This window comes from Mus pahari, chromosome 14, assembly GCF_900095145.1.
Source record: "Mus pahari chromosome 14, PAHARI_EIJ_v1.1, whole genome shotgun sequence".
NCBI classification, from domain to species: Eukaryota; Metazoa; Chordata; class Mammalia; order Rodentia; family Muridae; genus Mus; species Mus pahari.
Window position 1 is genome coordinate 43,691,391 of NC_034603.1, and position 12,752 is coordinate 43,704,142.

At 47.1% G+C, this 12,752-nt stretch overlaps 1 protein-coding gene across 1 annotated transcript in view; it reads right to left on the reverse strand.

Moving 5' to 3' along the window:
- Rph3al (rabphilin 3A like (without C2 domains)) overlaps positions 1–12,752 on the reverse strand; it is a 138,282-nt gene that overhangs the window by 110,154 nt on the left and 15,376 nt on the right. The gene's annotated exons all lie outside the window — the stretch shown is intronic.

A 12,752-nucleotide genomic window follows, 5' to 3' on the forward strand; every position in this document is an offset into this window, starting at 1 on the left:
CAACCTTATCCCCAGGGAGGCAAAAAAAAAATTCTGAGAGACCAATGAGCATAGCCACCCAGAGCTTCTCAAATGGGGTTCCAAGGAGCCTGTGCTGGCAGGCTTTGTGTCAACTTGACACAAGTTAGAGTCATTGGGGAGCTAGAAGCCTTGGTTGAGGAAATGCCTCCCTGAGATCCAGCTGTAAGATAGTTTCTCAATTGGTGATCAGTGTGGAAGGGCCGAGCTCCTGGTGGGTGAGGCCATCCCTGGGCCGGTCATCCTGGCTTCTATAAGAAAGCAGATTCAACAAGCCATGATGGCCAAGTCAGGGATCAGAACCTCTCCAGGGCCTCTGCATCAGCTCCCATCTCCGGGTCCCTACCCTGTCTACGTTCCTGTCCTGCCTTCCTTTGGTGATGAACAGCAAAGTGGAAGTGTAAGCTGAATCAACCTTTTCCTCCCCAAGCTGCTTTTGGGTTGTGGTGTTTCATCACAATAGAAACCCTAACTAAGACAGAGAACCCAAGGCCACTGATAAGATCCTGGGATGCTGTGGAGGATGGGAAGGGAGCGGGCAGGGCCATGCAGGGTGGTACATGCCCAATCGCAGCACTTGAGAGACAGAAAGCAGATGGATTTCTGTGAGCTTGAAGCTATCCTGGTGTGTACACTCCGAGTTTTCGGGCTGCGTAGTGAGACCTTGTCCTAAAAATAAAACAAAGTAAAAACCAAAGAAACCACCCAGCCAGTTCAGCCTTCCAGAGAAGACTCCACTTGAAGAGAGTCCAGAGTTTAAAATGCATCCCAGTGGTTGGGAGGTAGCTCCTGGCAAAGCCTTTCCCTGGTACACAGAGACTCCAAGTTCCATTTCCAGACAGAAAATTAGAAAGCGTCCTGACAGCCTCAGTTGTTGAGCGCGGATTAAGAAGCAGGATTAGGAAGGCACACCTCCCTCCTCTGGTGCGCCTCTGATGGCTTTTCCGGAGGAGAGCTTAGATCTGCGGGGTTCTGACTTACTGACGGAGTAATCCCTCTATAGATTCGAAATATGATGGCATTATAGCAAGGTGGCAAAGTGGGAGGGTGGGGCCTTACTAGAGGAGGCAGTTCACAGAGGCTATGTCCTGGGGGTTTCCCCTGAGCCCTCCCTCCATCACCTTCCCCTCTGTGCCCCTAAGAAGTAGAGAAAGCTTTTACCATATGTGCTTCCCCTGCCACAGTGCTCCATCCATGGGGCCAAAAGGCACACCGAACTCTCTGAAAGCAGGAGTGCAAATAGACTCCCCCCCTCTTTAAGTTGTCTTTCTTAGGTATTTGTCACAGCAGCGAGAGAAAAGCAACTACTATCGAGATGAAAACAGAAAAAACAAAAACCCAGTGAAGCCCCATGGGGGGCGGTGAGCAAAGTCCCCAGGACTTGTGGGGTGCAGCTGCCACAGAGCAGCTAGATTAGGAAGCAGCTGTGCACATGCAGAGAGATCCGAAGCCATATGGGCGCCTCCTTTGTGGGGGGGGGGGGCAGCCTGGCTGCTCTGTTCATTCCCTGAAGCTCCACCCACCAGATGAATCTGTCCACAAACTATAGGTGACACCAACATCCAGTTGCGATCTGAGCCAAGATGAGCATCCCAAAGAGACTGTGAACCTGGCAAGGAGATGTACAAAGAGCAAGTGGTGCTAGGGGCCAGCATCCTGGGACACAAGCATGTTAGGGAAAAGCTATTTCGCCCAAGCATAGCTGCTTACTGCATGTGAAGGTTCCATGTGAGGGGTTGCCCACACAGGGCAGTAGGAAGCCTCCATGAGAAGGCCTATGATGCCCCTCACAAGAAGGCGTGAAGATTGCTAGGGTTCACACTGTACACCCCAGAACTGTTGCAATGCTAAGCAGATGACAGTCTTAATTTAATGCTACAGCACTGTATTAGTTAGGGTTCTCTAGAGTCACAGAACTTATGGGTAGTCTCTATATAGTAAGGGAATTTGTTGATGACTTATAGTCTGTAGTCCAACTCCCCAACAATGGTGAGCAACAGTTGTGAATGAAATTCCACGATTCTAGCAGTTGCTCAGTCCCACAAGGCCCATTGTGGGTGGTGCCATCCCTGGGCTGGTAGTCTTGGGTTCTGTAAGAAAGCAAGCTGAGCAAGGCAGAGGAAGCAAGCTCGTAAGTAACATCCCTCCATGGCCTCTGCATCAGCTCCTGCTCCCTGACCTGCTTGAGTTCCAGTCCTGACTTCCTTTGATAATGAACAGCAGTGTGGAAGTGTAAGCTGAATCAACCCTTTCCTCCCCAACTTGCTTCTTGGTCATGATGTTTGTGCAGAAATAGAAACCCTGAGACACTTGTGTGCATCTTAGGCTAGGAAGACAATTCTACTTTAGCAAAGCAAAGGCCAGAGGCCTCTGCTAGCTCTAGGTGATGGACATCCATCTTGCCTGCCCAGCTTCCTTCTTCAGGTTTAAGTAACCATGTCGTCCTCCTAGAGAAGATAAACTGTCCCCTGCTTCTTCCTCCTTGGGTATGGACATGACTGAGGAACCTGTTAAGATATCCATCACCCAGCTGGGTGTGGTGGTGCACGCCTTTAATCCCAGCACTTGGGAGGCAGAGGCAGGCGGATTTCTGAGTTCNAGGCCAGCCTGGTCTACAGAGTGAGTTCCAGGACAGCCAGGGCTATACAGAGAAACCCTGTCTCGAAAAAACAAAACAAAACAAAACAAAAACAAAAACAACAACAACAACAACAACAACAACAAAAGATACCCATCACCCTCCTCCACTTCCTGGAGAGTGGCTGGCTCAAGGCTATGCATGTGACTTAGGACAAGGTGTGTTTTCCCAAGGGTTACTGGGAAGTGTACCTTTTGTGACAGTGAGCTGCAGTACATACAGCATCTTGGTGTGTAGTGTCTATGTGGGAAGTGAGCAGTAGATAGGTGGCAGTGTGGGAAGCAAACAGTGCTGGTGTGGGAAATCCTGTGGCCATCTTGCTGCCTCTCAGAAACAGCCAGGCTAGAAATGATGCTTAGGGAAGCCAACAGAAGGAGGCGAATATGCCTGAAGATATTGTCAGTCACTGGATCCAGCCAAGCCTGACCCACTTTTACGGTCCCCAGATTGCCAGACTCACAGAGTCCCATTTTTGCTTCAGGTAGTTTGAGCTGGACTCGTATTTGTGACTGATTGTGAGAAAATCACCTAGGAAGAATTGAGAAGGCAGCAGAACTCATACCCATGCTAAGTTGACTCAGCTCTGGGGAGAGCTGTCTGCTCCTGCAACTAACTGTCCTCTGAGGCCTGGCTCAGAGACATCATGGCAGAGATCACCTTCCTTCCAATCTCCAGTGTTCATTCTTTGGCTGCCTTTGCTCTTCTGCTGGAGGTTTGGGGCCCAAAGAGAGCTCCAGCTCCTGGCTAGAATGACCTGCTCTCTTCACATTACACCTATGTCTCCAATGAACCCCAAGAGGGAGCCTGTCCCAGGCTCATCCCAGACCCTGGCCTATCTCCAAGGTTGTACAATGAGACTGTGTCATCCACTTCTGACCAACCCTCGTCTTCTAGAAAGTGCACCTAGAATGATCATGACAAAGAAGCAGGGTTGCTGACAGAATTCTGAGTGCTCCTGGCTTAATACACTGGCTTAAGCACCTGCCAGTCCTTTCCTAAGGAGGAAGGAGGAGGGACCAATTTATCTTCTCCAGGAGGATGACATGATTACTTACACCTGAAGAAGGAAGCTAGCCAGTCAGAATGGACGTCTATCACATACGGACAGCAGAGGCCATGGCCTTTGCTTTGCTAAAGGTAGAATTCTCTCCCCAGCCCAAAATGTAGTCACCAGCACAGGGCTCTGTGATCACTACTTGCTCACTCTAAACAGAAAAGCAAATGCTAAAATGCCTAATCCCCGAACATGCAAAGTTTGCAAAAAGGAGGTAAAGATGATTAACAGCAATTCACATAGGAAAAACAAGTAATTTGATAATTAATACACATAGGGAATTAAGTTGTTAACTTATAGACTATGACACTTTAAAAAGCTCAAGAAAAGGCTTGGGCGATGGCTCAGTAAGTAGAAATAACTTACCATGCCAGCACGAAGACCTGAGTTTGAATCTCCAGAATCCACGTAAAGGCCAGATACAGAAATGCAATCATCTATAATCTCGGAGCTTCTAAGGAGAAATGGGAGGTGGAGACAGGAGACCCTCCCCCCACCAAATCTTAGTTGCTTATCTCAATGCTACAATGAAATTCCTGTGCTGCTTTGAAGGAGAACAGCCACCAAAGGCTCTTATATGTGATGATGTTTGGTTCTGGTTTGGTGGAACTGTTTGGGAAGGATTAGGAGGTGTGGCCTTATTGGATGAGGTGTGTCCTGGTGGGGGTAAAGGGAACATGGATCAGAGGTTTCAAAAACCCATGACATTTCAAATTAGCTCTCTCTCTCTGCCTCCTACCTGCAGATAAGGATATAATAATCTCTCAGCTAGTGCTCCAGAGCCATGCCTGCTTGCCTGCTGCCATGCTCTAAGCCACAGTGGCCACAGACTCGCCCTCTAAGCCCCAGTAAACTATAAGTTGCCTTGGCCATGGCGTCTTATCACAGTAGAAAAGCAGGACACTAAAATTCTGACGAAAAAGCAACTTACAGAAGGAAAGATTTCTTCTGGCTCACAGTTGAAGGTTACAGACCATCATGGACTTGAGGCACCTGGTCATCTACCGTCAGGAAGTGGAGAAGGATGAGGGCTAATGTCCAGTTAGCTTTGCTGGCTTTATATGATCCAGGGCCTAAGCCCATGGAATAGTGTTATTCACTACTTGGAGGGTTCCTTCCACCTCAATTAAATTAATATGTAAATTTATATAGATTAATAATCTATGTAAATTTATGTAAACTAATCTCATAAGCATGGTCAGAGACTAAATCTAAATAGTTCTCCCCAGGTGAGCCTGAAGGTATGTCTCCTCGGTGATTCCAAATTCTGCCAAGCTGACAGTCAGGACTCAACATCAAACCCAGGAAGCTCACAGGTCTAACCTGGTACACTAAGGTTCTCTAGCCTGGGGTAGAAGTGGAAAGACAAGAGAGACCCTGTTTCTAACAAGGCAGAAGGTGAGTGAGGTCTGATACCCAAGGCTGTCCCTCTGAGCGCCACGTGCATGCCACACAAATGAGCGTGCACACAGACAAAAGCTCAAAGAGAACCGAGAGTGGTGGTGCATGCCTGTAATCCCAGCACTAGGGAGGTAGAGGCATGAGGATCGAGAGTTCAAAGGTCATTCTTTGCTATAGGGTGAGTTCAAAGCCAGCCTAGGCTATATGAGAACCTAGTGTGTAGAAAGAAAGGGAGGGAGAGAGGAAGGAAGAGGAAGAGGAAAAGAGAGAGAAGATAAAAGGAAAACAAAAGATCCAAAGAGGGAAGTGAAAAGAGCCACAATTGTAAAACAAAAGCATTAGAAGAAACCTTGGTGAAGGCGTGTTACAAATACACATTTGTGTTACACATGCAGTGTTACTCTGTGACTTAGCTGTACAATGTCCTTCTCAGGGGTAGTCTGGCTCCGTGGGACAGTGGTTGGCATGGCAGGACCAGAGCTGCTGTGGGTGGGGTTGTTCCTCAGGCCAGTGGGTACAGGGGGAACAAGATGCTGTGTCTTCTGGGGTAATCCCTGATTCTGCCACCATTGCTCACACTAGAAGAGCAGGTAGGCTTCGTTGTGACAATTTTGGAATTTTGGTTTCTTCTCCTTAAAAAACCACAGATATAGTATATGTTTCCATTTTAATCCCAGGTGTGGGATGTGGGGCTGCCTCGGATTGTCCACAGCGGCTGACTATGATTTGCCTCGTGCTCTGGATGGGGAGGCCATGATTTTGCCAGCTGCAGATAGTTTCTGCGATTGCCATTTGTAATTCTGGGAACTTTTCAGAGGGTATGTGAATGCTAAGGCCCCAGAAGGTGGGTTGTTGGTTAGTCGCTGTGATTGTACATAAAGAAGAAACAAGAAGAAGAAATGTCCTGATGGCAAAAGTGAAACTTTCCCCAAGGAGCTTGATGCCCCTAATGAGCAGGATGTAGTCTAAGGATAATGTCATATCCTTTCCCAAGCCCTGACTTTATTCAGGGAGTTCTTTCCTTTCTTCCATATCCTTTTTCTCTCTTATCTAGTGTTAGGTGGTTGAAAGGGTGGGAGAAAGAAGAACCCACAAAGGAGCTGAATATCAGCTACAGGGCTTCATGTAGCATGTACATCCTAAATAAATAATAATAATATCTGCCTGGAGTGTTACACTTAGGACAGGGAGCAGCCCTTATTTCAGAGTGGAAATGGTCAGTTAGTGTTGTCCACCGTGGGTGCCGGGGGAGAGCTTGGCGCCTGCGTACCATGTTTTCTGCCACACATTTCACTCCTCACTGAGGGCCAGGTGAGAGAGTGCCTTCAGATCTAATGTGTCTGGGGTCTCTCTCCTTACAGACGACACAAACCACATCACGGATATTTTCTTCCTGCCTTGATTACCCATCAGGGTTAAAAGTCCGACTCATAGTAAAATGTACTAAACGCCATGGCCTGACTCTCTGTCTCTGTCTCTCTCTCTCTGTCTCTCTCTCTCTCTCTCTTTGTCTCCCTCTCCCTCTATCTCTTTCTCTCTCTCAGTAAATATATATACATATATATTCTAAGTCTCCCCTGCTTTTGACATTTGATTAATCTCTATTTTTTTTTCTGATTTTTTTTATGGACTTCTATTTAATTACATAAGCTCACAGAAACAGATAATATAAATGTGTCTGAGCACATACCATTATCTATACTCTATACCCAGGTCTGGTACAAAGCATCAACTTTATCTTATTTTTTTATAAATACATATTTGTGTATTTCTTATATATGACACATGGAGAAACAAAACATATATTCTCTGGGCATTCTCAGGGTTTTTTGTTTGTTTGTTTGTTTGTTTGTTTTTATGAGACAGGGTTTCTCTGTATAGCCCTGGCTGTCCTGGAACTCACTTTGTAGACCAGGCTGGCCTCGAACTCAGAAATCCGCCTGCCTCTGCCTCCCGAGTGCTGGGATTAAAGGTGTGTACCACTGCGCCCGGCACATTCTCAGTTTTTACATGCAACATAATGGAGTACTGGGTGGATAGATACGTATATAGATGGATAACTGGAAAAACAGCAAAATAGAAGGCATAATCTTTGCTTGAAAATGTCAGAGTACAGTTGGGCTCAGGGAAGAACAGGGTACCAGCGGTCAGGTGCCAGGCTATCCATGAGGAGCTTGTCAGCTACTGGGAGCAGGAAATGACCCACATAGCCACCCCTCGCCGCCCAGCCACTCTGAGGTTTTATCAACCCTCCAACACAGCCTGCCCCCATCCCTTCCACTCAGCGGCAGCAAATTAAATGCAGAGGTTGGTGACTGCGAGTCTGCACCAGCTCCGTGCACAGGGCTGACAATTAGTATTGGAAGCAACATTCTAGAAAGACAACAGCATCGGGCCATGAATAATGAGACAGCAAACTATGCGGTTTCCTTATAGATGCTGCCAGAATTCTAAGCGAAAAGATCCCCCAACCTGTGTCTGCATTCAGACTGGCCCTGTCCCCCTCTGATGTCTGAGAGCAGCCACAGACTGGAGAACTCCTGCACCTTGCTTCTCCCAGCGAGAGAGGAAACCCCAGCTAAGATCAATCACACTGCTCAGGACCAGAGACTTGGCCCCCAGCATGATGGGCTTGGTCCTGGCAGCCTCCTGACCCCGGTGTACCCACTGAAAGGGTGCGACGGCGTGTGGCCCCTGTGGGCCAGCTGAAAGAGGAGGATGAGCCAGGGCAGGAAGCAGCAGGGCAGTGCCAGCAGGTGCCCCTCACACAGCCTCCCACAGACTTCACAGATGGTTCCCATCCCCTTCAGTCCCCAGTTATAAGCCTATTTTATTCCAAGATCACCAGGGCTCTGCATTTCAAACAGCAGGCGAAAAGGAGACAATGGCCAGACTGTGGGCCTTTTCAATAAAATTTTCAGGAGGACACACCGGTCAGGCCCTTCTTTTCTAGGGTAACTAACAATTTGCAAAGGTAGTCAGACTTTCTAGAATTTTACCTGCCCTGTAAAGGGCCAAAAAGAGGAGAAGGGGAGAGGGAAGGTTGTGTCTGCAAATGGATTCAAGTGACAGAACCTTGTGTAGTTAGTCCCTCAGAGCAAGACAATGGAAGTGTGGAGTTTATCAAGTAGGGGTAAGGGAGAACCTTGCACAATAAGGTAACCTGGCAGTGGGTCTGATGGCCTAGCCACCACCAGGCATGGCCTCAGAAGCCCTGACTTTACACTGTGACCACCCAACCCCCTCAGGCCATACCCAGGCCAAGTTAGCACATCTAAGTCCCTCCCTTATTCCTGGGAACTTGTGGGGTGACAGTGGGGACTAGGGTACAGATTAGTGGTAGTGCATTATGAGCGAGCATGAAGCCCTGGGTTAGATCTCCTGCAGCAAAAGCATGGGGCTGTGGGGGACGGGTTGACACTGAGCCATATGTTCAGCCATGACAAACAGGGTCTGCAGGGTTAAGAGGGAAGGGAGCCAATCCGGAGATGAAACAGACAGGAAGCAGGCACCTGGCTTCTCTTTAGAACACGTGCCCCATTCAGTCCTCCACAGTCTGGGTGGGCAGAGCAACCTCAGCTTGTCAGTTGTTCCAGTGCCTGCCATCCTTCTTTTTGTTCAATTGTCACCATGTGTGGCCAGCCACAGGTACCCAGCAGCCTGCTTCGTATGCTATGCATGCTGTTCCCTGCTGCCCCTGCAACCCAGAGTAAAGATGACCTGGGGGTGTTCAGACCAGCGCTAGGGGGAGCAGAGGATTTGTGTACCAGGCCGGCTGCCAGGCAAGTCTGTCTCCACCAGCAAGGTGACCTTGAACACCAAACCTTCTGAAGTCCAGCTTTTTAAAGTGTTTGGGCTGCAGCTGCCTCCCCAGATCCTCCTCTGCTCCCCCTGCAGCCAGCCAGTCATCCTGGCTACCAGCTCAATGAGTGTCCCCAAAGGCTGGTCCCATCATGCAGCCATAGGCTTGATCGCCCCGGTCGCTTCCTAATTGCTGTTTCTATAAAACCCAAAATTTCCTACACACTTGGGGCCTCTGCATGTCTTTTAATGTCACATTCCTCCCTTGGGCCTTCAGGGACCCTGATACAATCTCATTCACCTAATTATCTCTGTTAATTTTTTGTTGTTGTTTTTAGCACCATTATGGAGATACAATTCACAAATCATAAAACTAGCCCACTTAGAGTTTACAGCCCAGTGGCTTTCTGCACAGTCACTGAGCTGTGCAGACGTCTCCAGGGTTGGATTTCGGGGCATTTTCAGCGCCCTAAAAGGAAAGCATTAGCAGTCATTCCAGTCTTCCTTCTCAGCCCATGGAAAAGGCTGATCTACTTTCTGTCTTGTGGATTTGCATATTCTGGGTGCTGCATATAAATGGAGTCATACAATACATGACCTTTTTATTCTTCTCTCATTTTTTTTTTCCTGTCCTAATCTTTATGACTTCTCTCCTTTGCTTGCTTTGGGTTTAGATTTCTGTTCCTTTCCTGGTTTCTTACAGCAGAAGATTATTGACCTGAGGCCTCTCCTCTTTTTTAATATAGATGCCCACAACTATATATTCTGTAAGCCTTAAAGACTTCTTCATTTTTAAGTGTGTGTGTGTGTGCATGCGCGTGTACTCACGCGCGCACACAGATGCCTTGGACGGCCAGAAGCATCTGATCCCCCTAGAGCTGGAGTTACAGGCACTTGTGAGCTGCCTGACATGGGTGCTAGGAACTGAACCCCAGTCCCGTGGAAGAGCAGCAAGTGCTCCAAACTGCTGAGCGGCCTCTCCAGCCTTCCACAAGCTTTAAAATGTTACCCTTTCTTTCTTTGTCTCAAAGCACTTTCTAATTTCACTTGGGAGTTCTTCTTTTAGTATTTGGAGGAAATTGCTTTCTATATATTTGTGAATCCCCCCCCATTTTCCTGCAGCTTTGGAGTTCTATCTTACATTCCAGTATAGCTAAAGAACATACTTTTCATGACTTCAATCCCTTTAAGTGTACTGAGACATGTTTTCCAGTCTCACATGTAGTCTCTCTTGGGGACAATGCTTCGTGTACATGCTGTCAGGTGACGTTGGGGAACCTTACTATTAAGGTAGCAATTCCCCATGACCAGATGGCTTCCTGGGCTTTGTGCAAATTGGGGAACTCCTTTTCTTAGCAGGGCTTCCCTGTCTCTGCCTGCCTTTGTCTGGAGAGTGTCCCTGAACACAGGTGGCTAGCCTTGTCTGAAAAGTGACCTTGTACAGAGCTCTCTGCAAGGCTGTATAATTCAGCACACACATCCCACTCTGGCTACTGCCCCCATGATAATTAGGTGCTGTACTATAACCAATCCACCCTTCCTTGGCCTTCCTTCACTTGACTCCATGACCAATTATTCCTTTCCACCCATCCTCCTAAAAGAGCCCTTAGATACTGCATCTCTAAAATAACAAAGAAGCCCCATCTCAATACAGCTCCAGAGGTCATTCTGTTGCTCTCTGCCTCTGTCCCCTTTCTCCCCTCAGGCTGGGCCATGAGGTGGAGTACTTTATAGATATCTGTTAAGCCTCCTTGGTTTATAATGTCCTGTCTTTTTTATTTCCTTACTGAGCCTCTGCCTACATATGCACCCATCATTGCAAACGAGACCTGGAATCCAGGAATGGTGGCATGGGTTGCAACCCCAAGGCCACCCTTTGCCACACAACAAGACCTTGTTCCAAAAACTAATCCCACCTTTAATTCCAACACGCTGAAGTCGGAAGCAAGTAGATCTCTGTGAGTTTACCCAGGGTGTTCCAGGCCAGTGAAGGCTACCTAGTAAAACCCTGTCTCAAAATTAAAATAAAATAAATAATTAGAAATAAATAAATAAAGCAAAAGACCTGGAAGTCTGCAACTATCATTGTCAAATCCCAATTTTTCCCATCATTACTGCTAGTTTTGCTCTGTGTAGTTTGGGGGTCTGTTACTGCGTAAATATATTTATAATTGTTATCATTTCCTGATGAATTGACTTTTTAGCACCTTAAATGTCCTTACTCATTTCAGTAAAATGTGTGCACACACACATCTCTGTGCATACATGGGGAGTCCAAGAGGATGACCTCAGGTACCGTTTCCTGTTCTCCACTTTGTACCCTTGAGGATGAAGGTCTCTCGCTGAACCTGACACTCCATTTAGGTGAGAATGTAGGGGCAGTAAACTCCCAAGGTCCCCCTTTCTCTGCTACCCAGCACTGGGGTTCTAGGCATACATAGCCATGCCTGGCCTTTATGTGGGTTCTGGGAAGCGAACTCAAACCCCCATCTTTGCACCAGGCAAGCACCCCACCAGTGAACTACGTTCCCAAGCACAGGTTTGTCTTAAAGTCTATTCTATCTAATATCTAATAGATATTTCCACTTTCTTTTACAACGACTGTACATATGAGTGTGCACGTGTGTGTGTGTGTGTGTGTGTGTGTGTACCTGTATGGACGGGGATGTGTGCATCCCATGGCATGCGTGTGGAAGTTGGGCAGAGAACATCTGTCCACCCGTGGAGGCTGAACTGAGGTGGTCAGCCTTTAAGGCAAGTGCTTTTATCAGTGGCCATCTAACTGGGCCCCTTGTGTTAATATTTTTAATATAACTTTTCATTCATCATTAATCTTCTATTACATTTTAAGCTAATTCCTAACTGGTTACCTCAGAGATTATAATTACAGATTATAAGTTAATCACAGTGTGTGTGTGTGTGTGTGTGTGTGTGTGATGGTAGGAACTGTACGTGTGCTAGGCAAATTCTCTATCACTGAGCCACATCCCCAGCCCACTCAATTAATTTTTTAATTTAAAACCACGCAGCTGAGATTAACAGTGACTTGGTCTCGATAAGATACAAAAACTTTGCTCTGCTACAAAGTCAGGTGCGCCACCATGTTGCTTCAGTCCACAGGGACCACAGCAGCTATGGTCCCCTAAAACTGCATTCCTAGTAAGAGTACAGTGATCTCAGCTCGTGTACACTCCATGCTGTCCCCTCAGTGATAAACTGTCACACTACGGTCCTCTCAGAGCCTGACCTGAGAAGTGAAACGTGACTCAACTTCCTTCCCTCCTCTCTCTCTGGCCCATTCCTGTCATATAAATTACCTTTGTATGGCATAAGCCTATTAGCAGTTTTATAATTAATACTTTATACAGAAGTCTTACTAATCAGAAGAATCATAAACAAACCGTACGTATGCCTTGCAAAGTGCTCCTGTTCTCACGCGGACTTGAGTCACTCCGTGGCATCCTTTACAGTACAGTCCTAGGATTCATTTCAGAATTTCTTAGAATATCTGCTAATGACAAATTTCCCCTTTTTTGTTTTTGTTTTTTAAAGACAGGACTTCTCTGTGAGGTCTTGACTATCCTGGAACTTGCTCTATAGCCCAGGCTAGCCTCGAACTCATAGAGCTCTGCCTGCTTCTGCCTCCCAAGTACTAGAATTAAAGGCGTGTGCCACCACCAGCCTGCCAATCCTTTGTTTGTTTTTTTGTTTGTTTGTTTGTTTTTGTTTGGTTTGGTTTGGTTTTGGTTTTTCGAGACAGGGTTTCTCTGTATAGCCTTGGCTGTCCTGGAACTCACTCTGTAGACCAGGCTGGCCTCGAACTCAGAAATCCACCTGCCT